This window comes from Lagenorhynchus albirostris, chromosome 14, assembly GCF_949774975.1.
Source record: "Lagenorhynchus albirostris chromosome 14, mLagAlb1.1, whole genome shotgun sequence".
Lineage (NCBI taxonomy): Eukaryota > Metazoa > Chordata > Mammalia > Artiodactyla > Delphinidae > Lagenorhynchus > Lagenorhynchus albirostris.
In genome coordinates this window covers 27,117,205-27,142,001 of record NC_083108.1, presented here as the reverse complement: position 1 = coordinate 27,142,001, position 24,797 = coordinate 27,117,205, and the positions used below count along the sequence as shown (strand labels likewise).

The following is a 24,797-nucleotide window of genomic DNA, read 5'->3' as shown; positions in this document are numbered from 1 at the left end:
GAACGGAAAATGGAGCGACGTCCTTTTCTTAGGGCATTGTCCGTGGCTTGTATTGACTGGCTTTCCGACCCTTTGGGAAATTTCTGGAAAGGAGCTGCCTGAGCAGATGAAGGGAGAGCGGGAAAGAAGCCCAGGAAGCCTGTGCTCCCACGCCGGGCGCTCTGCAGCTGTAGGAGCGCGGGTCAGCCCAGCCAGATGGCGCTGTCTGGCTTTCTCTGGGCCTCCCGTTCGAGTGCCTAGAGGTCCCAGCCGCAGCGGCCCCTCTAGCCGACCGGCTCAGGCTCTGTGGTTCCGGGCGGAAGTGAGGCGCCGAGCGGAACGGCCTCTGGTGACATTTTCTCCGGGCGGCTCGGACGAGTGAAGGGACTTGGCGGTGGAGGCTGCGGAGGCGGCGAGATTCGCTTTGGCCCCGGTGGGCCTCTGACCGCGACCCCCTGCTCGCCGCCGGGGCTTGTGCAGAGGAAGAGAAGGCGGCGGTGGCCGTGACGTTCAGAGTCGCCGCGGCCCGGAGAGACCTGGCCCGGAGGGGGTCGGTGTGTGCCCCGACGGGGCGCGCGGAGCGACCGAGGAGGTGCGGGGCCGCCGCGGAGCGCAGGTGAGGTAGGAAGGGGCGCAGGGCCGCGGCCGGCTACCGGTCGAGCCGCGGGACCCGGGTTGCTTCCCGGGAAGGGTCGGGTTGAGTCGGAGGGGTGCGGGCCGCGGGCCGCGGGCGAGGCTCTGCGGCGTCTGGGCGTCCGGGTCGTGACGGGCAGGGCTGTCGGACGCCGGGTGTTGGAGCCCGGGCGTGGCGGGAGGCGCGGCCCGGGTGGGGGCCAGCGAGAGGGGCAGAACAGCCCGACCCTTGGCTTGCTCGCTCGCTGGTAACCCTCGCGCCCTCCGGGCCCGGCCGAGTTGGCGGGCCGAGCCCCCCTCCTCTTCCCTGGCCCGGCGGGTTCCTTTACCAGGCGGCGGAGAGGAGGCTGGAGGTGCCGCAGCCCGTGGGCCGCGCGGGGGAGCGGCTTCGCCGCACTGGAGTTGTCTTCACGCAACTTTCTGGGGCCCCAGGTCGCTGGGGGAGCGGCGGCGGCGGCGGCGGCTTTGCCAGCTGTGCTGGCCCCGCGAGCCGGGATCTGGCGCCGACACCTGCCCCGACTCTCGAGAGCCCGGGCGGCCGCCCCAGCACCGCGGCTGCCGAGGCCTAGGAGAAGGGAGGAAGGCTTTCTCCGGCGTGGCGCCGCCTGCGTTTCGGCAGTGCTTCCACTACCTTCGGCCTCCGGTCAATGGGAGGGATGTGTCAGTCTCCAAAATTGATCTCTTCTGGCCAGTTTGTCAACTTTATTTAGAAACCTGGCGAGGATGTAAACTGACGAGCCTCAGCTTAAAGATCATCGTCTTCTCTGATTCTTTTCAGAGAGAATTCTCCTCTTTTCCGCAGTAGTACTTCGTACTTTGTACTTTATTAATTGTAGCACCGATCTCAGTGTATTGTTGGGGCAGCAACCCCCGACAGAACTTCACGTCATTCATTCTCCCTTTTAAATCGTCCTCTCCGCTGTCACAGAATAGATGCTCACAGGTTGAAGGAATGAACGTCTGTACTTGTTCCAGATTGAACCGCTTGAACAGTTTGTGCTGGATGTGCTTTTCATTTCTCGCCTGAGCTTCTGCTTTCTGAATCCTTCCACCCAGTAGGATGAAAAACCCACTGATGATGATGCTTTGTCAAGGTTGGACCTTTTAATTACAAATACATCTGGCAGTTTTGCTTAGGCTGTTATTGTGTAGTGTCGTTGGGCACAAGTTAACAGTTTGAATTACTCCTTTTCTTCTCCTGGGATAGTTTAAGGATGGAGGCTATTAACTTTATAATGCGGTGTTGCTGATCCTAGCAATCAAGATTCCTTCAGTAAGAGCATTGCCTTTTGATTTAACAAGCATTTTTAGAGGCCTACAATTATTACCTGATGTCCTGAGGAGTCACAATGCTGATCTTTTTTAGTAGGAAGTGTAATATTTTGGCCAAATAATCTGGCTAATAAAATGCCTAATTGAGTGCTTTATGCATAGTAGGTGCTGAATAAATAAAATTATGAATTAAGTTTGAAATCAGGAAACTAAGATGATATTTACTGTGATGACCTGTATGCTGCTTTATGAAGAACCTTAATGAAATTTCATGCAGTTCCATAAAATGAGAAATAAAAATATTTTTAGATATTTCTAAATCAGATTCTTTCAGAGTGCTTTTCAGTAGTCTTAAAACTTCAAACTATATCTTTTTCATAATGTTAACAAAGTTTCCAAATAGGTGATAAAATATGAAAGGAAGGGAGAAACTTCAAGGTAATTATACTTGAGGTATCAGCTAAATATGATTTTCTAATGGAAAATTTTTTTTTCTGAATCATTTTGTGAAAAATGAGATGGACTAAACTGGAAACGTTCCCTACTGTTAGCTTCATATTAAGTTCACAGTGTAGTTGTTACATTACTCCCTAATTCAGTTTATATTACTCTTAATTGCATTTATGAAAGTGTCATAAATGCTTTTTGTTTTATAGTCTTCATGATGAAAGATAGGTTTAGCTTTAGATTCTAATTTAATGCAGTTCTGAGAGAACTGAGTGCTCAATGTTTGTCCTTCAAAGATTTCTGTTTCATATATGACATTGGTACCTTAAGTGTCCTTAGTGTATGACTAGTAATTTCTGGGAGGTGGTGTAGTTACTCATTCAAGGGATTGTTTTGCCAGGATCTTCAGTCTTATGGTTTTATTTTAATGTGTGCATGAATAAAGCTGATATATGGGCGATTAGAATGTTTTTGTTTTTTCTTTTTAAAGCTTGGAACTGGTGTGTGTGTGTGTGTGTGTGTGTGTGTGTGTGTCACACACACACAGTAGAGACCGAGACCGTATGTTTATAACTTCGGTAAATCAGCTTAATTTTCCTCCAGGTAACTAGCAACATGAAAACAGTGTATATTCTTGTCTACTGAATTGACAATACTTAAGAAAATCTGTAAAAGGTGGAAAATGTTGTACTATTAATGTGTTTTCTTTTGAACCACAACTGATTTCGGTATTCTGTATTATTTTAGAAAAGAGTTTAGGGCCAAATAAAGTTTCTTGTGTAATTGAGAAGTAAAAATGAAATAGATGTATTGATAACTGGGTAAAAAGCTATGAGACTATAGAAGAGGGGAAGAGCTATTGAGGAAACAGAACAAAACATTCAGGTGGAACTTCTTTATTCTCACAACACTAATTTATTGATTGCTTACTGTGTGCCAGTAGTGCTCTAGTTGCTGGTGCTCTAGTGGTGAATATGACTGTCAGGTCTTGATGCTAAAGAAACTTACACTTTTTTTGTAATTTTAAGTTTACATTACTGTTTATGCTTTGTGTTGGACATTCTGTAGGTTTGGATAAATGTGTAATGACATGTATCCATCGTTATGGCATCATACAGAGTATTTTCACTGCCCTAAAAATGCTCTGCCTGTCCTTCGCTCCTCCACCCCACCCTACCCCCAACAGCCCCTGGCAACCACTGATCTTTTCATTGTTGCCACTGTTTTGCCTTTTCTGTGACGTCATATAGTTGGAATCATACAGTATGTAGCCTTTTCAGATTGGCTTCTTTCACTTAGTAATGCATATCTGAGCTGCTTCTGTGTTTTTTCATGGCCTGGTAGATCATTTCTTTACAGTGTCGAATAATATTCCATTGTCCGGATCTACCACTGTTTATTTATTTATTCACCTCCTGAAGCATATCTTGGTTGAAGGAACTTACACATTTAAACCTGGAGTTTGAGATGGATTTACACGTGGGCATTCCAGGCTAGGGAACAGCCTAAGCAAAGTTGTGAGTATCAGTGATCTTGGATGGTGTGGCCAGTGCCTTGAGTTTACAGAGGGATAGATGTAAACTCTGTGGGGTAGAGGAAGGTAGGGCCAGGATTATAAAAGTACCTTAGTCTGCTAGTGGGTTATTAATTTTTTTCTTTAAGGGGAATATGAAGGATGAGGTAGACATTCATTGAAAGATTTTTCTGTATCCTTAAGTTCACTGAGTAGAAGTTTTGTTGGTATTATTTCTTTATTATGGGTTGATTCTTGACAGCCAGACTAAAGTAATTTGATAGTTATTTTTCTTAAGTTGTCAAATTCCAGTCTTAAGTTTAAATTTGATTGGTGTCATGAAACTTTTCTCAATCCTATTTTAGCCTTTATCTTTATTTATTTTTCTTTAAATATTTATTTATTTAGGCTGCTCTGGGTCTTAGTTGCGGCACGCAGACTTCTTAGTTGCAGCATGTGAACTCTTGGTTGCGGCATGCATGTGGGATCTAGTTCCTTGACCAGGGATCGAACCTGGGTCCCCTGCATTGAAAGCTCGGAGTCTTACCCATTGAACCATTAGGGAAGTCCGAGCCTTTATCTTTAATTGAAACTAACTCACCTTACTCTTTCAGAACTAATGATTGAACTTAGGGAAGTATATGTTTTCTGCTTCTGTGTGGACACCTTCTCTTAGCAGAAGTGGGACTGATGTTCAGTCAGTTTTCACACATAGCCTACCGGCCCTGTGATGAAAGGAAGGAGCAGGGTGAAACTAAAATTATTTTGCTTGTTTTACTCTCTTATATTCCTAAACTGCTAGGAGAGAAAATGTGTATTATATATATTGTACATATTTATCATAACATATTAGTAGAAACCAATAATAGTAACTGTGATTTAAAAATACTGTGAAGTGACCAGTATGACTCAGGTTTGGTGGTTGTCTTATTTAAAATTTGTGGCGTTAATTTACAGTGAGTGTTTTTTATTGAAGTATAGTTGATTTACAATGTTGTGTTAATGTCTGCTGTACAGCAAAGTGATTCAGCTGTACATATATATACATTCTTTTTTACGTTCTTTTCCACTGTGGCTTATCACAGGTTATTGAATGTAGTTCCCTGTGCTATACAGCAGGACCCCATTGTCCATCCATTCCACATAATACTAGTGGGCATCTGATAACCCCAATCTCACTCCATCCCCTCCTCCCACCTTGCCCTGGCAACCACAAGTCTGTTTTCTATGTTACAGTGTTTGTTTTAAGTTTTGTTTCTATTCTCTTTTATGTCTTTATTGCAGATAGATACCTCATACCTCTTTGCTCAGATTCTGTCACTTAAAATAGCCAATAGATGGTGTAAGTCCTAAGTTACTAATTTGACTTTAATTTAAAAACTACCTGAATGAGTATTTTCTAGTTAAGATTAATCAAAAGTAGAAATTGGGGCTTCCCTGGTGGCGCAGTGGTTGGGAGTCTGCCTACCGATGCAGGCTGGTCCAGGAAGATCCCACGTGCCGCGGAGTGGCTGGGCCCGTGAGCCATGGCCACTGGGCCTGCGCGTCCGGAGCCTGTGCTCCGCAGCGGGAGAGGCCACAACAGTGAGAGGCCTGCGTACTGCAAAAAAAAAAAAAAAGAAAAAGAAATTTATTCGAAGAACTTAATTTGTATGTGGGGGCAGTTATACCTGGTTAAATTAAAAACCCATTTACTGAGCACTCAGGTGCCCAGGTGGAGATGGGTACAAAGATAAAAGAAATTTCTGCTCAAGGAACTCAAATCTAGGGAACCAGATGATTTCTAAGTTTCTTTCCGGCTCTGAAATGTGGAGAAGAAAAGTAGGCTGTAGGACAAAAAGTACTGTACAAAATAACTAGAGTATGGAGTTAGTTTATTTCTTTATAAAATAATTTAAAATGAGGTATTGGAAAATAGCATTTTTTTCTTAAATGGGTCTCTAAGATTAAAAGAACATGATTGGAGACTTGAATGTTCATTTTTGTACTGCCAGTTCATGTACAAAATAACTTTTTCCTATGCCTGGAATACAAGTCCATGCATTAGTAAATTAGTTCTGATTGTTGTCCAAAGAGCAACAAAATTAAATGTTAGAACTTATTATAGCAGCCATTCCCAAGAATGTGGATAAACTAGGATTGTGTTTAGGTAATCTAGAAATTCAAGTTTTCATCGACATGGTTAACATTAGGGAAACCAGATACTGACGAAAGGGATCAGTAGAAGTTATTTTTTACTGAGTTGTCTGGCTTAAAAAAATTAACTTCTGTGATGTTCAGAGTCAGCATTTTGTTAGGTGCCTTATAATTAGAGAAAGGTATTGTTGGGGTTAGGGAAGTTGGGTATGGACTAAAACTCTAGGAAAACAGGACTGTTTTCCTTTCTGTACTAAGAACAAAAACCTCGTGTGGTTAGAATTTTAAGCAGTATCTTGTCTGCCTTAGTTTTGACCTAGCATAGAAGCATAGTTTAGTCTTAAATCAGCATTATATCATCAAGGGTTTCCCATTATTTATGTCCACTGCGATCCACTAAACAATTTGCTCTGAGCCTGAGGGCATGTATAGTAGATAGGATTTTGGCAGTATTTATTTTGGGGACCTCAGATCCCAGCATGTGGTGACCCCTCTTTATTTGTACTGTCTTCTGAGGGAGATAGAAAATGGCCAGAGGGAAATCTAGAAACCTGTATTTTAAATTATTCTTGATTTACGGTGATGGTGCTTTTGAGTCTCTCATTAGCAACGGTGCATTCTTTGCATTTGGTAACTTCCTTGGCTTCTTACTTGATGCTAGTTTATTCACAGCCCTGGTGCTAGGCCAGATACTCGTCAGTAGTAGTATCCGCAATATGAAGTGATTTGAGCAGCCATTATCACTCGTGGCCTATTTATAGCGCTTATATCAGTGGAGAAAAGGTTGGCTGGCAAGCAAGCAAAGCTGCTCTCTTCCCGTGGTTGCAGTCTTGCAATTTATATTTCAGTTCCAGGTAGGCCACATCTATTCATCTGCATTAAGTTTTAGTGTTCCCTTTCTGTACTCCAAACCTTTTGCACTCCAATTTCTTTCTTTTTTTAAAAAATTTATTTATTTATTTATTTATTTATGGCTGCGTTGGGTCTTCGTTGATGCGCGCAGGCTTTCTCTAGTTGCGGCGAGCGGGAGCTACTCTTCATTGGGGTGCGTGGGCTTCTCATTGCTGTGGCTTCTCTTGCTGGGGACACAGGCTCTAGGCCCGCGGGCTCGGTAATTGTGGCCCACGGGCTTAGTTGCTCTGCACGGGCTTAGTTACTCTGTGGCATGTGGGATCTTCCCGGACCAGGGCTTGAACCCGTGTCCCCTGCATTGGCAGGCGGATTCTTAACCACTGCGCCACCAGAGAAGCCCTGTAGATGTTTTTATTTGTTTCAATTTTTGATTCCTGTACTGTCCACATTATCCATGCTACAACTTCTCAGTGGAAAAACTTACCCTGAATCCTGACAAATAATTGAAAGAAGACCTTCGAAAGCAGAACTTGTTTTGAGATGGTGCTTATTTAAGATAAGAATACTGTTGTCATTAAAGTATCTTAGTATTTATGTATACAAATTAGAAAAGAGGTTAATTTTTCTATTTCAAACAGTTTGAGAGCATCACTGTTAAAGATGCATAGAATCTCTTCCTAAAACTGAATATCTGGGGAGAGGGGGCTTCATTTTGATTTTTGATACGATACTGCTTTTTACATTATTTGTGTTATGTGGCTTAAGATAGTTTCTGGTTTTGCATCTTTATGAATATACAATCACTTTATATAGTGTTCTCAATGTAAGGAGGCAGCTTTACTAGGCTGTTAGCAGTTGTGTCTGTTTTGTCTTATTTTTTTTAAAAAAATAAATTTATTTATTTATTTTTGGCTGCGTTGAGTCTTCGTTGCTGTGTACGGGCTTTCTCTAATTGTGGCAAGCGGGGGCTACTCTTTGTTGCAGTGTGCAGGTTCTCATTGTGGTGGCTTCTCTTGCTGTGGAGCACGGGCTCTAGGAACGCGGGCTTCAGTAGTTGCAGCACGTGGGCTCAGTAGTTGTGGCTCGCGGGCTCTAGAGTACAGGCTCAGTAGTTGTGACGCATGGGCTTAGTTACTTCGTGGCATGCGGGATCTTCCCGGACCAGGGCTCGAACCCATGTCCCCTGCATTGACAGGCGAATTCTCACCCACTGTGCCACCAGGGAAGCCCTTGTCTTATGTTTTTATCTGGAAAGATAAAAGGGGAGTTACTCTATCAGAAATCATGCTGATTCTATGTAATGGAATATATATATTTTTTAAACTTCCCTATTTTAATTAATTAATTAATTTATTGGCTGCCATGTAGCATGCAGGATCTTTAGTTCCCTGACCAGGGATCGAACCCATGCCCCCTGCAGTGGAAGCACGGAGTCTTAACCATTGGACCACCAGAGAAGTCTCTGTAATAGAATATATTTTTATATACAAGTCACTAGTACTATTAAGCAAACAAGGTATGTATTTCATTAGTGGTCTTGGTGATATTTAGAAATGATTCGATTCATCAACCAATATTTGTTAAATATTACGTGTTAGGAACTGTGAGCGAACCGAAGATGATTAACATAATCTCTGTTTTCAAAGAAGATTGTGGTATAATGGGGCTGAGGAGGGTGAGTAAAACATTTATACCAGTAAGTTGTATCTTTTTTTGTTGTTGTTTTTTGGGTTTTTTTTTTTGCGTTACGTGGGTCTCTCACTGTTGTGGCCTCTCCCGTTGCGGAGCACAGGCTCCGAACTCGCAGGCTCAGCGGCCATGGCTCACGGGCCCAGCCGCTCCGTGGCATGTGGGATCTTCCCGGACCGGGGCACGAACCGGTGTCCCCTGCATCGGCAGGCGGACTCTCAACCATTGCGCCACCAGGGAAGCCCTTTTTTTTTTTTTTTTTCTTTCTCGGTACGCGGGCCTCTCACTGTTGTGGCTTCTCCCGTTGCGGTGCACAGGCTCCGGGATGCGCAGGCTCAGCGGCCATGGCTCACGGGCCCAGCCATTCCGCGGCATGTGGGATCCTCCCAGACCGGGGCACGAACCCGTGTCCCCTGCATCGGCAGGCGAACTCTCAACCACTGCGCCACCAGAGAAGCCCCAGTTGTATCTTTTAAATTGCTTTCCTCATGGTGTGTTATTTCCCTTCTCCCTCATGTATAAGGTTAGCTCTTAATTTCTTGGGGTTAAATGTTCTCAGTCCTTTGTGTGTGTGTGTGGTTTGCTTTAAAAATCACCCTCTTACAGCAGTGTGTTTGTGTGCCACAAGTAGAAAATTCAGGTAATAATTGTTAGGTGCTAATTTTTTTGATGATTACTGCTTTGTGATTCTCTCCCACCATTAGAATTAGATTGTCACAATATCTATTTTGATATTGAACTTGTCTAACACTGTAGAATCTTATTATAATCTTTCTGTGACAGTTGCCCACACCAGCAGGAAGTAGGCACACAATACTTTTTGAAAGCCCTGCTTCATTCTAGTTTTATCTTCACGGGTTGCAATTTGTCTCTGGTCCTGGTCTCCTGTTCTTGTTTATATTGGAAAAACAAAACCAAGCAAAACTTCAGAACTCTTTAGGCCTTTTTTTTAAGTTTCTGGGTGTAGAGTAGGCAAATTTTGACAAAAACCTAAGAGAGTGGTTTTAAAAACCCATGACTGATTGTCATGGATTTTTTTTTTTAAACCTTGGTCCCAATTACATATTAGGGAAGTTACTACTGCTTAAAAAAATGAGTTAGCAGTAGACGCAAGCTATAATCTATTTCATATTATAACTGTCACGAAAGCAGAAACTTCTGTTATCTTAGAGTTAGCTACATTCTTATTGGTGGTCTCATGACTTTTTTTTTTAAGTCTCATCCATGTAAGAAGTAAATATTTTAACAAAAGTATAGAAACAGTCCAATTGATTTGATTTTTACTGCTGGGAGAGTGCATTATTTTTGAATCATAAGTTCAGTAATAAACATGCATAGTTGAATATTTGAACTGTAAGGCAGCTAACAATTTTTAGATTTTGAAGCTAAGCCTATTAAAAAAAAAATAGAAAACTTGTTTAGGGACTTCCCTGGCGATTCAGTGGTTAGGACTTGGTGATTTCACTGCTGTGACCCTGGGTTCAGTCCCTGGTAGGGGACCTAAGGTCCCGCAAGCTGTGTGGTGTGGCCAAATAAAAATTAAAAAATAAAAGTAGGGACTTCCCTGGTGACGCAGTGGTTAAGAATCCGCCTGCCAATGCAGGGGACACGGGTTCGATCCCTGGTCCGGGAAGATCCCACATACTGTGGAGCAGCTAAGCCCGTGCCCCACTGAAGCCCGCGTGCCTAAAGCCGGTGCTCCGCAACAAGGGAAGCCACCGCAATGAGTAGCCTGTGCACCGCAACGAAGAGTAGCCCCCCCCTCCGCAACGAGAGAAAGCCAGCGCTCAGCAATGAAGACGCAACGCAGCCAAAAGTAAATAGATAGAAAATAAGTAAATTTTAAAAATAAATAAATAAAAAATTCGTTTAGACTAGATTGCTGTGAGGCTATTTAAACTGCAGCTCCTTTGCTGCAGTTCTTATTAATTATTCTTAATAATTCCTCTTTTCCCTCCTTACATGGCATAGTTTTTACTTTCATTGATTAACCATTTCACATCATTGGGCATAACGTTAAGTTAATGCGTATGGAAAACTATACCATTTTTTTCAAATATAAAGATACTGAAGAAATGGTGGTTGTGTGGTTTCTATAAGATGAATTAAAACAAAGGATGTTTTGTTTTTAGGGAGAACTATCAAAGGAGCAGTCTTGTGTACCTTCTTGAGTGTAAAATGTAGATATACCTTGATTTACACAAAAGATGTGTATTTGTGGGCGAAGCCAAATTATGAAGTGACTTGGGTTTTTTATTTTTTGGCTACGCCGCAGGGCATGTGGGATCCCAGTTCCCTGACCAGGGATGGAACTCGTGCTCCCTGCAGTGGAAGTTCCTCAGAGTCCTAACCACTGGACTGCCGGGGAATTCCTGGTATTGGTTATTTAAATATTACTAGCTTGTACTAATTGAGCCATAGATCTAAGCAAAGATATGGCATGCATTTGCATATCTGATAGCTGCTGTTTTGAAAAAATAAGTAAATCATTTCTAAAGCCTTGTATCATTATTATGCATATCTGAAAGGACTCATGCTATGCTAATGATGCGTTTGTAGTTAAAGTCAGTGCTGAAGTAACTGCACTGTAGCAGAATTTGTACTTAAAATTTTTTAATGGTTTGGACGTTATTAACAAATATGTCAGATTTTAAAATGTCCACTTAAAAAAAAATCAAGATGTCCTTAAGATTCTATTTTAGTAAAACATTTAATTTTTAAGTGATATGGGCCTTATCCACAGGGCCTAGCAAAATGTCTTTTGCTTAATAAATTCTGACTGTAAGTATATGTTCAAGAACGGGACTGCACTGGTGGTCCAGTGCTTAAGACTGCGCGTCCACTCCATGGGGCACAGGTTTGATCCCTGGTTAGGGAACTAAGATCCTGCATGCTGTGTGGCGCAGCCCAAAAAAAAAAAAAGTATATGTTCAAGAAATATTAAGTGTCTCCTATGTGTTGGGTATTTTTCTAGTGGTGCTGGTATAGTAATCAAGGAGACAAAATCCTTGCCCTCTTGTGTCTTACATTCTATGAAGCAGATAGGCAATAACCTAGACACATAAATAAGCAAGATAATTTTAGACACTTTAAAAAAAGAGAATAATGGGGTATGGGTGAGAGGATGCATTTAATGCATTCAGGGAAGGCCTTTGTAATGTAAATTTGAATTGATGCCTGAAATATGAGAGCCAGCCTGAAAAAGAGCTAGGGGAGTGCTTTCCTGGCAGTGTGAACAGCAAGTGCAAAATACCCTGAATCAGAAAAATTGAAGATTTTGGAGCCTAAAGAGACAAAATGATGCTGAAATGAGGATTGAGCAAGACATACCTTGTAAGCCTCAAAAAAAAAAATTCAAATTTTATTCTAATCGTAAGGAAATATATATAAAGAAACTGTGGCTCTAAGCAAGGAGCAGTCTTGTTTACCCTCTCCGGGGTAAAATGTAGATGTGCCTTGATTTACACAGGAGATATATTCTTGTATATTTGTGGGCAAAACCAAATTTTAGCACCAGGTTCCCCACGAATGTGTGTGTGTGATGGGTGGCCTTTCTGGCTGCCCAGGAACAGGTTATCTGTAAATGGTTTAGCAACAAAAAATGAATTTTAAATATCAGACTTCAAATATATTACAGAAACTTCAAATATATTACAGAAACTGTTTTAAAGGAATCTGTATTAAAACCTTATCTTTTAAATATATAACCTACTTTATCTTTTGTAAAGATCTATGTGTTCAGAACTTTTATTTTGGTTACAGGAGGCTACTTGTGTAGCATGATCTAGTCTTAGGTTAAGAAGCAGGTTGGAAATTTGGAAACAGTTCTAAATATATCTGTCTAAATATATCTAAATATAACTTGGCCATTGACCTACATATTCTTTTCTTAGAAATGAGGATTATACATTCCAGGTTAACTATGAGCAATAATTAATAAAAATAATTAAAATGCTCTGAAAACCTAAATAGAATTGTTTAGATATGTTGTCAGTGTGGGTAGACCACTTTATTCTGTGTATCTTTTTAAATTACGGCTTTTATAAAGGCCTACAAATAAGCAATAAAACATTTATCAATTTCTTTTTAAAAATTGTTAGTGACTGAAAGAAACATTCTTTTAGTGGGTTTTTAAAATGGAATTGACTCTATCTTTTTAAAATAATCCTTGAAACTTTTTGAAAACATTGAGGTCTTGGCTAATTCATGGTTGAATATTTTATGCTGTGGCTAAAATTGACCAGCAGCACCCGTAGTGCCACTTGGAGGCACTGGTTTTCTGATGCTGAGAAGTAAAGGCCAGGGTAATGCAGATTGCGCTCATGTTACCTTTTCCATGAAGTCTACAAGGAGAGCCGCCAACTACAGGGTTTTCTATATGTTGTGACCCTAGTTCCTGTGAAGCTGTTTATTCAGGAGATGACTAAAACATGTGTGTGTGATCATACGCATTTTTTAAAAAGCAAAAATGAGATTTAATAGGTTAATTTAACTGTGGTAACTCCAGTGTGCATCTGGCCTAGCTGAATCTAGGAGTTCATTTGATATAATCTGAGCACTATTTTTCTTTCTTGTATACTGGCTCTTTATTGCTTTTACTTGTGGGCTTAATTTCCAGCCAGGCTTTCCTCTCATGAGGACAGAGTTGGCCCCCCCAGCAGCTCCAAGCCAACAAGTTTCCTCAGCATTAAAAAAAACCTAATAGACTTTATTTTTTAGATCAGTTTTAGGTTTGCAGAAAAATTTAACAAAGTACAGAGAGTTACTTTAACCCCCCTCCCCAGTTTCTCCTGTTATTAACATCTTGCATTAGTTTGGTACATTTGTTACAATTGATGAGCTAATATTGATACATTGTTAAAGTTCAAGTTTCTATTAGGGGTCACTCTTTGTGTTGAAAAAGAGATACTCTGTTGAATAGCGTGAAATAACAGTTCTGTGGGTTTTGACCAATGCCTATCCATCATTATAGTATCTAACAATAGTTTCACTTCCCTGAAGATCTCATCTTGTTAATTCCTCCCTCTTCTCCACCACCCTCTGGCAACTTCTGATTTTTTTTTTTAACAGACTATTTAGTTATTTATTTTAATTGACTTAATTTTTTAAGAGCAGTTTTAGGTTCACAGCAAAATTGAATGTAAATTCAGAGATTTCCCATGTACTCCTTGCCCCATACATGCATAGTCTCCTCTATTATCAACGGTCTTCCCCCCCCCCCCCGCCCCCCCAGTGGTACATTTGTTACAACTGAGGAACCTACATTAACACGTTATCACCCAGAGTCCATAGTTGACTTTAGGGGTCACTCTTGGTGGTTTATGGATTTGGATAAATTTATAATGACATGTTTCCACAATTACAGTTTCACTGCCCTGAAAATCTTCTGTGCTCTGCCTATCCATCTCTCCCTACCGCAAATCCCTGGCAACCACTGGTGGTTTTACTATCTCTCCATAGTTTTGCCCTTTCCAGAATGTCATACAGTTGGGCCCATACAGATGGGCTTCTTTCACTTAGTAATATGCATTTAAGTTTCTCCAGTGTCTTTTCATGGCTTGAGAGGTCATTTATTTTTAGTGCTGAATAATATTCCATTGTCCCGATGTAACAATTTATTCATTCACCTACTAAAGCAGCGGTCTCCAGCCTTTTTGGCACCAGGGACTGGTTGGTGGAAGACAGTTTTTCCACTGATGGGGTTGGGGGGAGATGGTTCAGTAATGTGAGCGATGGGGAGCGGCAGATGAAGCTTTGCTCGCCCACCTGCCGCTCACCGCCTGCTGTGTGGCCCAGTTCCTAACAGGCCACGGACCAGTACTGGGGGTTGGGGACCCCCGTACTAAAGGATGTCTTCTTGGTTGCTTCCAGTTTTTGGCAGTATATTCTTAAGCATTTTTGGCTGAAAATCAGTGTTAAAAGTAGAATTATAGCAGAAGCATACTTTTTTTTTGATTATTACTATCACCAATAGCAAATATTTATTGAACACATTATTTTAAGGTATGGTGCTAAGTGGGTTATACTTTGGAGTGATGAGTAGGGAAGAACTTGGACTCTGGAGTTGCTTTAGTTAAAATTCTGACTCCAGTATTGGCTCTGTGAGTTTGTGCAAATTGCCTAACTTTGTACCTGTCTTAAAAATGGGTTAATAGTACAGTTGATCCTTGAACAACATGAGTTTGGACTGTGTGGGTCCACTTATGGGTATTTTTTTTTCCAGTAGTAAATATTACAGTACTACATGAGCCAAGGATACGGAGATCCCAAGGATATGGAAGAAAGGAGTATAGGGAAGGCTGACTATATTATACTGGATTTTTGACTGTAAGTAGGGTTGGGGTTGGGGGTGGGTTATGCATTTAAATGCTTAGCTGATTTTCTAGAGAGTAGAGAGTGCTTGATTTTAATAGTTACTGAGCATATATGCACACATCCACCCCCCCCACCCCCCACAGATAGATTGTATCCTTGGCCATCAAACAATGGATCCAGTCATGCCAAAGGCTGAATTATTTGCAGTTATTTTTACGAGAATGTAAGATTAGTACTAAAATACTACTTAAACAACTGTTCTGCTTTCCTACACCCATACAGGGTATATATATTGAGAGGTGTCTGAGCTGTGTAGTGCTTTAGAGTTTTTAAAACATTCTGTAAACATTGTCATGTGTACATGTTTGTTGCCCTTAATAACCATTAGAGTCTGTATCCTTACTCCCTACTTCTTCTTATCTTTTTTTTCTTTTAAAGCTTGTATATTAGGAACTAAAGAAAAAAGATACTCATCCTTATTTATATAGTTAATGGTAGACCTAAGATTAGAATTCAAGTTTCTTAAATTATTTTTTTTCTCTACTTTGCTGCCTTTATTTTTCATCTGTCATTACTTTTAAGTATGATGAGAGTCAGCTGCAGAGAAATAGAAGAAAATGGTACTGATTCTCAAAGATTTGAAATTTTCCAGTTCATGATTTTATTTCATGTTTTCTTAGGAATGCCAAGGATATTTTAGTATTATTGGCAGGAGAATCCATCCGCACCTCTCCCAAGCATTAGATCTAAATATTAAATATCTTAGTGCTTCCTCAACATTTCTTTACATGTCTCAAAGGTACTTTAAAAAAAAATTGAAGTATAGTTGATTTACAGTGTCTTGTTAGTTTCAGGTGTACAGCACAGTGATTCAGTTATATATATGTGTGTGTGTATGTATACACACACACACACACACACACACCTATTCTTTTTCAGATTCTTTTCCCTTATATGTTATTACAAAATATTGAGTATAGTTCCCTGTGCTCTACAGCAGGTTCTTGTTGGTTATCTACTTTATATATAGTAGTGTGTACATGTTAATCCCATCCTCCTAATTTATCCCTTCCCTCACCTTCCCTGTTGGTAACCATAAGTTTGTTTTCTGTGTCTGTGGCTCTATTTCTGTTTAGTAAATAAGTTTATTTGTATGTTTTTTTTTCAGATTTCACATATAAGTGATACCGTATGATATTTATCTTTGGTTTACTTCACTTAGTATGATAATCTCTAGGTCCATCCATGTTGCTGCAAATGGCATTATTTCATTCTTTTTATGGCTGAGTAATATTCCATTGTGTGTGTGTGTGTGTGCGCGCGCGTGTACCATGTTTTCTTTATCCATTCATCTGTCGATGGACATTTAGGTTTCTTTCATGTCTTGGCTATTGTAAATAGTGCTGCAGTGAACGTTGGGGTGCATGTATCTTTTCGAATTAGTTTTCTCCAGATATGTGCCCAGGAGTGGGATTACTGGATCATATGGTAACTCTCTTTTTAGTTTTTTAAAGAACCTCCATATCAAAGGAACTTTAAACTCCCTATGCCTGATACTAAAGTCTTTGATGTCCCTTTCCCCTCTCCATTCACTACACAGGTCTTTCATGTTCCCTTAGTGATTGGTTCTTCCATCAGTCTAGTTGCAGAATCTAGAAACCAAGAACTTGTCGTTGATACCTGTCTTGATTTATTGATTGATTGATTGTATTGGGTCTTCATTGCTGTGAGCAGGCTTTCTCTAGTTGTGGCAAGTGAGGGCTACTCTTTGTTGCGGTGCGCGGGCTTCTCATTGCAGTGGCTTCTCTTGTTGCGGAGCACAGGCTCTAGGCGTGTGGGCTTCAGTAGCTGTGGCTCGCAGGCTCTAGAGCGCAGGCTTGGTAGTTGTGGCACATGTTCTTAGTTGCTCTGCAGCATGCTCTAGGTGTGTGGGCTTCAGTAGCTGTGGCACACAGGCTCAGTAGTTGTGGTGCACGGGCTTAGTTGCTCCACGGCATGTGGGATCTTCCCAGACCAGGGCTCAAACCCGTGTCCCCTGCATTAGCAGGCGGATTCTTAACCACTGTGCCACCAGGCAAGTCCCGATACCTGCCTTTTTCACCTCCCGTATTTGCTCTATGATCTCTCATATTCACCCATATCTCTCTGTTGCCACTACAGTCAGTCTAGAGTTACTGAAATTTTTAGCCTTGCCTTTGAATTGTTCAGCTGACATTTACTCTTACCTTCCTTTTCCATCCATTCTCCACTGTGCAGCCAGAGTGGTCTTTTTATATTTATTTGTTTATTTATTTGGCTGCATTGGGTCTTTGTTGCTGCTTGTGGGCTTTCTCTAATTGTGGCGAGCGGGGGCTACTCTTCTTTGTGGTGTGCGGGCTTCTCATTGTGGTGACTTGTCTTGTTGCGGAGCACCGACTCTAGGTGCGCGGGCTTCAGTAGTTGCAGCACGTGGGCTTCCGTAGTTGTGGTGCACAGGCTTAGTTGCTCTGTGGCATGTGGGATCTTCCTGGACCAGGGATTTGAACCTGTGTCCCCTGCATTGGCAGGCGGATTCTTAACCCAGAATGGTCTTTTTAAAGTACATATCAGCTTAAATCTATGTCTGCCTTCCCTATTTGAAACAGTGGGTTCCTATTTATTCCTCAGGAAGCCGTCCTAAATCTCCCAGACTATGTTACATTCCTCTTCTTTTTCTCCTTTCATGGTGCCAACATACCTTTTCTCTGCTGGACTTACCGCAGAAATAAATTTAATATTTGCGTGATTATTCACTTGTGTGATTATTTGATTGTCTCTCCCTTAGACTCTAAGTTCCATTAGGAATGTACCATATATTTCCCAGTGCCTGGCGTAGTAGCTAACACTAGGTACTCAATAAATATGTGTTGAAAGCCTGAATGAATCCTCATGACTTTGGTTGTAGAGAAGTGACTTGTTTGTTCTGTGATGGACTTGAAGTGAAGAGGAAGAAGAAAGAATAAAAATATTAAAAAACACTATTTCTTGAAATTTGACTTTGTGCTTGTTATGTACTAGGTGCTTTAAGTGTCATTTATTTCATCCTACCAAGAACTGAAGTTTTACAAACAAGGAAAACCAATGTTAGAGAACATCAGTTTGCCAGTGGACATAGCATTTCCCTTTTCTCACCTTAAGACTGGTGTTTTTATGAACATTTATTTTCATATTTGAAAGACATTGGATTACCATATCTCATGGCTGTTACCATATTGTGTTAGTGCTTAGAGTGACATTGATGAAAACTGGCAGCAGTTTTGTTTCTGTAGGATTATTGTCTTTGCCAGAATAGACCTGTCATCTAAATGTAATCAACTTTTAAAGTAACTCAAATGAAACTTTGAAGTTCCTTCTTGGGTTTTAAGTCAAGTACCTTTGACCTTTCTTGTTTCCTTTGATTTTTTTTCCCTCATGTCTCTCATTATGGAATATAGGTTAAGATTTTGTAGTAGCCCTGTTACTCTTGTTTTTATTTTTTATATTTTTAATAAATTTATTTATTTATTTTTGGCTGTGTTTCGTCTTCATTGCTGTGCGTGGGCTTTATCTAGTTGCGGTGAGTGGGGGCTACTCTGTTGCAGTGCGCAGGCTTCTCATTGCGGTGGCTTCTCTCATTGCAGAGCATGGGCTCTAGGCGCGCGGGCTTCAGTAGTTGTGGCTCGTGGGCCCTAGAGCACAGGCTCAGTAGTTGTCGCGTACGGGTTTAGTTGTTCCATGGCATGCGGGATCTTCCCAGACCAGGGCTCGAACCCATGTCCCCTGCATTGGCAGGCGGATTCTTAACCACTGCACCACCAGGGAAACCCTCTTGTTTATATTTACTGAAATCATTCTTATCTTTCCAACCCAGTTAAATTATTATCCTCTTTGTAGACACTTTTTCTAGTTCTGATCTTATGAATGTCCAGAGTTCTTTATACTTTCCTGTAGTATTTACCTAATTCTGTCCTACTTGTACTCAGCCAGTTCATTTGTGTGAACTACTTACTGTCTTTAATTGCCCTGAAACATTTGAATAGTAGGTTTTCAACAGATCTTTATTTTTGATTACACTTGAGTGTGAGTACCGTGACTTTTTCATTTCGTAGTCCCAAAGCTAGCATGTTGCCTGACACAGTAAGTACTTAATACATATTAGCTGAATTAAATAACGTCTGTCCTAGTCTTTTAAAAATGGTTTTAGGGCTTCCCTGGTGGCGCAGTGGTTGGGAGTCTGCCTGCCGGTGCAGGGGACACGGGCTCGGGCTCGTGCCGCGGTCCGGGAAGATCCCACATGCCGCAGAGCGGCTGGGCCCGTGAGCCATGGCCGCTGAGCCTGCGCGTCCGGAGCCTGTGCTCCGCAACGGGAGAGGCCACAACAGTGAGAGGCCCGCGTACTGCAAAAACAAAACAAAACAAAAACCCCCAAAGGGGGTTTGGGGGTTTGGAGGAGAGTGTGACTGCTTTGAATTAAAGAGCGGAGAACCCAGTACCCAAATTTGTTTTTTAGTGGTCTGATGCCTATGTACTAGTTTTGAAAATTTGTGGGTATAGATTTTTTAGGGGGAAGAGAAGTGACTAAAAAATTTAAACATTGAAATTAAGAGCAGACTCACATGAAGATTGATCTTTATTGTGTTTCTTGTAGACTTTTTATGTTGGGTGGTTTTGGGTCACAGATATAGATAGCTTTTTAGTATCAATTTTAAATAAAATGAATGGCTGCAGTAGACTAAATCTTGGGAAAAAACATGTTATAAATTCTATTTGGAACATAGTGATCTCTCAAGGGAGGTTGGTATAAGCCCTATCACTTGGTACTTGAAGCTAGATTAGATAAAACAGTAGAAGGTCACCTGTTTGGGCCAATCCTGCTTTGCAAGGGAATAGACAGGATCAGTTGTAAGACTTTTTGTTTTAAACTTAAATTTCTGTGACAGGGAAAATGTTATAGCCTCTACTCAAACGGGCAGAAAAGAATTCTTATTTTGTCAGTAAAACATTGACAAACTTTAAACAACCCTTTTTAAAGTTGCTTTTTTGTCTAAATAGAAAGCTGTTTGTTTTGTGCAAGAGAGCAAAGTGGGAATTCATGAATTATCTAATGCTATGGCTTGTACATGTCAGGAAGCAGTGTAAGTTAACTGGTTCATCTAGCTCATGTTTGAGGCATTACCTGCTTGTGTTTCTTACAGTTCTAGGGTGGTGATATGAAATAAAGATGCAGGAGTTCCCCATTTTGTAGACTGTCGAGCAAAATCTTGTCTAGAAGCAATTTCACTTAGTGGGCTGTGCTTGTGTCAATTTGTGGTTTCAACGGAAAAAGTGCCTGTAAGTAAACTTGTAACAGCAAATGACTTGTTTGCATTTGCCGCATCAGGAAGGACAATACAGTGTCAGTTTATTCATTCATTCATTTTTGTGTCATTTCATGCAGTGGTGTTAAAGAATGGTTAACGATGGTTGTTCAAGGGCTTAAAATGAGAAGTGTGAACGGCAAGACTTTCTTATGTTAGGTTCTTAATGATTTTATACATAGCTATGTCAAAATCCTCAGGAGGGTTCCCTATAGTGGTCTCATCTTAGATAAGACCTCACTTATCATGGCCCTTTCTCACACCTCTAAGCGTACTGGAAGTTGTTAAACATCCAAGAATATACTACAAGAAGGAAGACTTTCTTCTCTGGGTGTGTTTTATGGATGTCTTTGTGGTTTTTCTTCTTCCAAAGATAATTTCTTACTTACCAGTTTATAGACTAAAGCAGCTGGTTCACAGTTGTTTTTTTTTAATTATAAATTTATTTATTTATTTTAGTTTTGGCTGCGTTGGGTCTTTGCTGCACACGGGCTTTCTTTAATTGCGGCGAGCGGGAGCTACTCTTCATTGCAGTGGCTTCTCTTGTTGCGGAGCACTGGCTCTAGGCGCAATGGCTTCGGTAGTTGTGGCACGTGGGCTCAGTAGCTGTGGCTCACAGGCTCTAGAGCGCAGGCTCAGTAGCTGTGGCGCATGGGCTTAGTTGCTCCGCGGCGTGTGGGATCTTTCCGGACCAGGGCTTGAACCCGTGTGTACCCTGCCTTGGCAGGAGGATTCTTAACCACTGCGCCACCAGGGAAGCCCCTGGTTCACAATTTTTAAAAAAGACTGTTAAAGTCTCTTCTCTGTTCACTCTGTTTTCTCCCTGGATGAGCTGATATATTCAGCTATCACCTCTGCTTATATTGATAATGTCCAAGTTTGTATTTCTGTTTTTTTTTTTCTTTGAGACCGGTATTCCTATGAGCATTATCTAATTCAAATCAAAGTTGATTACTTCTCTTTTTACTCTTCCTATAGACCACATCTTAGTTGGGGGGTTACCCTGTACCCAGCTAGCTGTATATGCTAGTAACCACCCAAGGAGTGGAGTATGTGTCTTATGGGTTGAGTTTGTGAATAATGTTCAAAACTTCTATATTTTTGCTGATTTTCTGTCTAGTTTTATACATTTAAAATGAGGAATTGAAATCTGCAGCTGTTAGTGTTGAATTATCTTCTTTCTATTCTGTCAGTTTTTGCTTCATATATTTTGGACCTTTGTTAAGTGCATATATATTTATAAGTAATGTATACATTTATAATTTTTATATTTTCCTGGTGTCATTTCCTTTGTATCGTTATGAAATGTCCCTCTTTGTCTCTAGCAACATTTCTTAAAGTCAGTTTTGTCTGATGATGTTGTGTTTTAGCTTTCCTATGTTTACTCTTTGCATAGTATAGCTTTTTCCATTCTTTTCTTTCAACCTATTATATCTTTGAATCTAAGATACATCTTTTGCAAACTGCATAAAATTAGATATTTTTTATCCAGTTTGACAATCTCTGCATTTTTTTTTTTTTTTGCGGTACGCGGGCCTCTCACTGTTGTGGCCTCTCACTGTTGTGGCCTCTCCCGTTGCAGACCACAGGCTCTGGACGCGCAGGCTCAGCGGCCATGGCTCACGGGCCTAGCCGCTCCGCGGCATGTGGGATCTTCCCGGACCGGGGCATGAACCCGTGTCCCCTGCATCGGCAGGCGGACTCTCAACCACTGCGCCACCAGGGAAGCCCTGTAGTGGTCTTTTATTTGTCTTTTCTTTCACTGCTATATATGCTCCTTCATTATAGGAATTTACCACAATTTATTTTACCGTTCTGTTGTTAATAGATGTTTGGTTTTTGTTTTGTCTATCACAAAACAGTGCTTTTATGACACATATGTTTCTCTAGACAGTGTTTTTCAAGCTTCAGGTTGCCAACTATTAGTTGTGAAATCATTTTACTGAGTCATGACCAGCACCAAATTTTTTAACTATATAGAATGGAAAAGAAAATATCTGAGTGCTTTACATAAGTTTTTTGTTTCATGAATATCACAAGAAGCTCCAGACTCCTTAGTCACCCCGTTTCCTGCACTCTAATCTCCAGAAAGCACTGCACATTCCCTGTTCTGTTTCTTCCCCTCCGTCTTCAGCTTCCTTCCACTTTGTTTTATCATCAGCAAAGTCACCAATATTCTCAACCTCCTCTCTGAACTTTCCCTTTATCTTCTGATACTAATAACAGTTTGGCTTTCCCCTGAGGGCACTGCTTCACCTTGCAAGGGGTGGCTGTGCTTTGTTTTTGTTTTTTAAAAAATATATTTTATTTATTTATTGTGGCTGTGCCAGGTCTTTGTTGTGGCATGCGGGATCATTAGTTGGCGGCATGTGAGCTGGGCACGTGGACTTCTTAGTTGCGGCATGCATGTGGGGTCTAGTTCCCTGACCAGGGATTGAACCTGGGGCCCCTGCATTTGGAGCGTGGAGTCTTAACCACTGTGCCACCAGGGAAGTCCTGCCACTGACCCCTTTATATTGTGATGATTTTTGTTCCTTGCTTAGTGTCATTTTGTCCATTATTACTTTTGTCTTAATTCTTGGTCATTTCAATATACGCATAGATGCTTCCTCTGACACTGCCCACTCAGTTCCTGTAATGGTTTTGTTCTCTTCTCTACCTCAGCCACGTATTTCCATAGTCATACTCTAACCTATGTTTCTTGAACTGTCTGTTGTAAAGGGCCATTATATTTTTATTTACAATCCATCGTTGGTGGATTTTTTGGGTAAAATACAGTCAAAATCAGATACTAGGAAATCGAAATGCTCTTTGGTTGTCATGACAATATCAAATTGCTGTAAATTTCTAATCAGTTACTCTTAATTTCTACACTTCCCTCATTGCAGACAGTCATTCAAGGACAGCACTTTGAGTGCTATTTTAGATCTTGTTAGTTACCAGTAACTGCAACCCTTCTGTAATCTCAATTTCATTCACAGTGCTCTTGGACTACCACCTTCTATCTTTCCAGTTCAGTGTATACCCTTACTACACTGGGATGCCCATTCTGTTGGTCCTAGCACATTTTCACTACCCCATACCTTCTTAATGTGATCATTTAAATCATATTCTTGTACACACTTGCTTTTTCTTGCTTTGTTCTAGTTGCTTGGTGAAACTACAGTTCAGGTTAAATCCATTTTCTACCTCCTCTGCACTTGGACTTATACAGCTGAACTTGAAAGGAGGAGTCACATCCATGTATACCAGTTTCACTTTACATTCATGGCTATAGCCCTTAGAGTGGGCCCTTATTATTGTCTGGAAATCATTTACTGTACTTGCCTAGTTTCTTCACTTTCTCACTATTGTTTCACACCTGGTCCTCTGATCAGCCTCACCACCATCTTACTCATCCTCACTCTTAACTGATGACCTTGCTTTCTACTTTCTTGAGAAACTTGTAGTCAGAAGAAAACTTCCACAGATTCCCATCATGTTTATCTTTGGGCCATGCAAGATTAGAATGACACCTTTTGTTTTGATGATAATTTTTGCGTTAAGGTCTCTTTTGCCTGTTAATCATACAGATAAATCAGCTAGGGGAGTGGTTATATAATTTTCAGTTATTTTCCTTTAAACCTTTGTATGTCCTTACGTATGGGGGATGGACATTAAACAATGACACAATTACTTAACTACAGTTATGCAAAGTGTCCTGAAGGAAAATAGGTGTGTAATATGTAGATAACAAGGATCTTATTAGTCTGTAAGGTACCCATGCTACCCCCAAGGAAGCAGTGTTTATTCTGATAACCTGCAAAGAGTAGCCAGCAAGAGGTCCGGCACAAAATGAGTGTGAAAGGCCAGAGATCTGAAAAAATTGTTTTTGTGACAGTTTTTGTAGCTAAAGAGAGCTGGGTGTGAGTGGCCCAAGATGAAACTAGAGATGTGGACAGAGATTTTGAGCAGGGAAGAACAATCACATTTTACCTCAAGTTTCTGTTAATGGTTTCTACATAGTTTAGAAATTGAGTATTGTGAATTCTTTTTCACCCTGTTTAAGTCATTGTATTCAGCAGTTTTATTCTTTGTCAGATTTTCTGTAACGTATGTTAAACCCTTTTCCATTTTTCACAAACTCCCAAACCTGCCTTATTTTTCACCTTGTGTTATGCTTTGCTGACCAAGAAGGAGGTCTGATATGATACAAACTCCCTCCAGATTTTCCCAGTAGCCTAATTTACTCTTATACTTACCACTTCCTTATCTCCTCAGAGCAGGCAGTGTACTGCTTCCTTACCATGGTTTAACTTTTCTTCCTGTCCTCAAATTCTTTTGTGTTAGTTTCTTAATTATTACAGGACTAATAAAACAGTGCATTTTCATTGTCCAGAATTGACAGCCAGGTTTTGAAAATTATTGCATATGATTCTTTTTTTCTCTTTTTCCCTGTGTTGGGTCTTCGTTGCTGTGGCGGGCTTTCTCTAGTTGCGGCTAGTGGGGGCTACTCTTCATTACGGAGCATGGGTTCTAGTCATGCAGGCTTCAGTAGTTGTGGCAAGCGGGCCCTGGAGTGTGTGGGCTTCAGCAGTTGTGGTGCGTGGGCTCAGTAGTTGTGGTGC

General features: G+C 41.0%; 1 protein-coding gene across 8 annotated transcripts in view; it reads left to right on the top strand.

Moving 5' to 3' along the window:
- The first annotated feature begins 314 nt into the window (after positions 1 to 314).
- Positions 315 to 24,797, top strand: part of ARK2N (arkadia (RNF111) N-terminal like PKA signaling regulator 2N) — a 93,309-nt gene continuing 68,826 nt past the window's right edge. For 7 of the 8 annotated variants that reach the window (XM_060122099.1, XM_060122101.1, XM_060122100.1 and 4 more), the window contains exon 1: positions 315 to 595. The gene's annotated coding sequence lies outside the window, so the exon portion shown is untranslated. Of the gene's footprint in view, positions 601 to 24,797 lie in introns of all 8 variants that reach the window. The other variant, XM_060122098.1, reaches the window with a different exon arrangement.